This window comes from Cervus canadensis, chromosome X (assembly GCF_019320065.1).
Source record: "Cervus canadensis isolate Bull #8, Minnesota chromosome X, ASM1932006v1, whole genome shotgun sequence".
Classification (NCBI taxonomy): Eukaryota; Metazoa; Chordata; class Mammalia; order Artiodactyla; family Cervidae; genus Cervus; species Cervus canadensis.
In genome coordinates, this window is record NC_057419.1 from 90,166,471 (window position 1) to 90,170,157 (window position 3,687).

The 3,687-nt window shown below is 37.6% G+C and overlaps 1 non-coding gene across 1 annotated transcript; it reads right to left on the minus strand.

Annotated features, from left to right (window-relative positions):
- Window positions 1-1,229: 1,229 nt before the first annotated feature.
- Window positions 1,230-1,336, minus strand: LOC122436049. Its single transcript, XR_006267822.1, has one exon. It is a non-coding gene; the product is annotated as a U6 spliceosomal RNA (small nuclear RNA).
- Window positions 1,337-3,687: the final 2,351 nt, after the last annotated feature.

Below are 3,687 nucleotides of genomic sequence, written 5' to 3' on the forward strand. Positions count from 1 at the left end.
ATAGCTTTTATTATGTTGAGGTATGTTCCTTCTATTCCTGCTTTCTGGAGAGTTTTAATCATAAAAGGATGTTGAATTTTGTCAAAGGCTTTCTCTGCATCTATTGAGATAATCATATGGTTTTTATCTTTCAATTTGTTAATGTGGAGTATTACATTGATTGATTTGCATATATTAAAGAATCCTTGCATTCCTTGGATAAACCCCACTTGGTCATGATGTATAATTTTTTTTAATATGTTGTTGGATTCCGTTTGCTAGAATGTTGTTAAGGATTTTTGCATCTAAGTTCATCAGTGATATTGGCCTGTAGTTTTCTTTTTTTGTGGCATCTTTGTCTGGTTTTGGAATTAGGGTGATGGTGGCCTCATAGAATGAGTTTGGAAGTTTCCCTTCTTCTGCAATTTTCTGGAAGAGTTGAGTAAGATAGGTGTTAGCTCTTCTCTAAATTTTTGGTAGAATTCAGCTGTGAAGCCATCTGGTCCTGGGCTTTTGTTTGCTAGAAGATTTCTGATTACAGTTTCGATTTCCTTGCTTGTGATGGGTCTGTTAAGATCTTCTATTTCTTCCTGGTTCAGTTTTGGAAAGTTATACTTTTCTAAGAATTTGTCCATTTCAGCCAAGTTGTCCATTTTATTGGCATAGAGCTGCTGGTAGTAGTCTCTTATGATCCTTTGTATTTCAGAGTTGTCTGTTGTGATCTCTCCATTTTCATTTCTAATTTTGTTAATTTGGTTCTTCTCTCTTTGTTTCTTAATGAGTCTTGCTAATGCTTTGTCAATTTTGTTTATATTTTCAAAAAACCAGCTTTTATCTTTGTTGATTTTTGCTATGGTCTCTTTAGTTTCTTTTGCATTTATTTCTGCCCTGATTTTTAAGATTTCTTTCCTTCTGCTAACCCTGGGGTTCTTCATTTCTTCCTTCTCTAATTGCTTTAGGTGTAGAGTTAGGTTATTTATTTGCCTGTTTCCTTGTTTCTTGAGGTAAGCCTGTAATGCTATGAACCTTCCCCTTAGCACTTCTTTTACAGCGTCCCATATGTTTTGGGTTGTTGTGTTTTCAATTTCATTCATTTCTATACATATTTTGGTTTCTTTTTTGATTTCTTCTATGATTTGTTGGTTATTCAGAAGTGTGTTATTTAGCCTCCATATGTTTGAATTTTTAACAATTTTTTTCCTGTAATTGAGATCTAATCTTACTGCACTGTGGTCAGAAAAGATGATTGGAAAAATATGGAACGCTTCACGAATTTGCGTGTCATCCTTGCCCAGGGGCCATGCTAATCTTCTCTGTATCGTTCCAATTTTAGTATATGTGCTGCCGAAGCGAGCACTGGATTCTTGTTTTTAACTGGTTGAGCCTCAGTTTCATCCATAAAATGAATAGAAGTGTCAGTAAGGTACTTTTGCTCTCTAATAATTTTTGATGCTGTAGTGTGCATTAGTCTAGATTTAATAGTTGAAAAACACTCTATTCTCTCTTGAGTCTTTTATCATGAGTTGACTTGGTATATAGCTTCAAGCAAGCCACATGTAAACCAACTACAGTCACTTTTGAAAGAAGGCATGCATTATGGACAGAGAGAGAGTAAGGAGATAAACAGACATAAACACACACACACACTTTGCTTCAGTCCTATCTTATGAGAAAGAGAGAAAAAATGAAGTACAAAGACCAAGAGAATGGGTGAGGGAGAGAGAAAAAAGAGAGAGAGTGAATAGGAATACACAGTAACTTGCTTCCCCTCTCTACTTCATAGTAACTTTGGGTAGATACTTCAGGCAGTTCAGATCCGTCACTCAATTGTGTCTGACTCTGTGACCCCATGGACTGCAGCATGCCAGGCTTTCCCTGTCCATCAACTCCTGGAACTTGCTCAAACTCATGTCCATTGAGTCTGTGATGCCATCAAACCATAACGTCCTCTGTCGTTCTCTAAACCTCCTGCCTTCAATCTTTCCCAGCATCAGGGTGTTTTTGAATGAGTCAGTTCTTTGCATCAGGTGGCCAAAGTATTGGAGTTTCAGCTTCAACATCATTTCCTGCAGTGAACATTCAGGACTGATTTCCATTAGGATTGACTGGTTTGATCTCCTTGTAGTCCAAGGGATTCTCAAGAATCTTCTCCAACACCATAGTTCAAAAGAATCAATTATCCAGTGCCTGACTTTTTTCTTTTATAGTCCAACTCTCAAATCCATACATGACTACTGGAAAAACCATAGTTTTGACTAGATGGACCTTTGTGGGCAAAGTAATGTCTCTGCTTTTGAATATGCTGTCTAGGTTTGTGATGGCTTTTCTTCCAAGGAGCAAGCATCATTTAATTTCATGGCTGCAGTCACTGTCTGCAGTGATTTGGAGCCCAATAAAATAAAGTCTGACACTGTTTCCACTGTCTCCCCATCTATTTGCTATGAAGTGATAGGACTGGATGCCATGATCTTTGTTTTTTACTGTGTTGAGTTTCAAGCCAGCTTTTTCTACTCTTTTCTTTCATCAAAGCCTCATTAATCCTTCTTTGCTTTCTGCCATAAGGGTGGTGTCATCTGTGTATCTGTGGTTATTGATATTTCTTCTGGCAATCTTGATTCCAGTTTGTGCTTCATCCAGCCCAGCATTCCTCATGATGTACTCTGCATATAAGTTAAATAAGCAGGGTGACGATATACAGCTTTGACGTACTCTTTTCCCAGTTTGGAACCAGTCTGTTATTCCATTTCCGGTTCTACCTGTTGCTTCTTGACCTGCATAAAGATTTCTCAGGAGGCAGACAAGGTGGTCCAGGGTTCCCATTTCTTTAAGAATTTCCCATAGTTTGTGGTGATCCACACAGTCAAAGGCTTTGGCATAGGCAATAAATCAAAAGTAGATATTTTTCTGGAACTCTCTTGCTTTCTCTATGATACAACAGATATTGGCAATTTGATCTCTGGTTCCTCTGACTTCCAAATCCAGCTTGAACATCTCAAGTTCTTGGTTGATGTACTATTGAAGCCTGGCTTGGGAAATTTTGAGAAATACTTTGCTAGTGTGTGATATGAGAGCAATTGTGCAGTACTGTGAACATTCTTTGGCATTGCCCGATTTTGGCATTGGAATGAAAAAAGACATTTTTCAGTCCTGTGGCTACTGCAGAGTTTTCCAAATTTCCTGGCATATTGAGTGCGGCACTTTCACAGCATCATCTTTTAGGATTTGAAATAGCTCAACTGGAATTCCATCACCTCCACTAGCTTTGTTCATAGTGATGCTTTCTAAGGCCCACTTGGCTTCACATTCCAGGATGTCTGGCTCTAGGTGAGTGATCACACCATCGTGGTTATCTGGTCATTAAGATATTTTTGTATAGTTGTGTGTATTCTTGCCACCTCTTCTTAGTATCTTCTGTTTCGTTATGTCCATACTGCTTCCATCCTTCATTGTGTCCATTCTTGCATGAAATATTCCCTTGGTATCTCTAATTTTCTTGAAGAGATCTCTAGTCTTTCCTATTCTATTGTTTCTATTGAGTAGATGCTTAAGAAAAAAAAAATTAAGAGATGAATGTAATGCATTCAGAGATGTTTCCTGGCACTTTTAAAAATTGAAAATGGTTAACTGCATGGAAAATTTGTAGACTATCTGGTCTTTACTCTCCATGCAAATAAGTTTTTAGTCTTAATTTAAGATTGATTCTTTCTC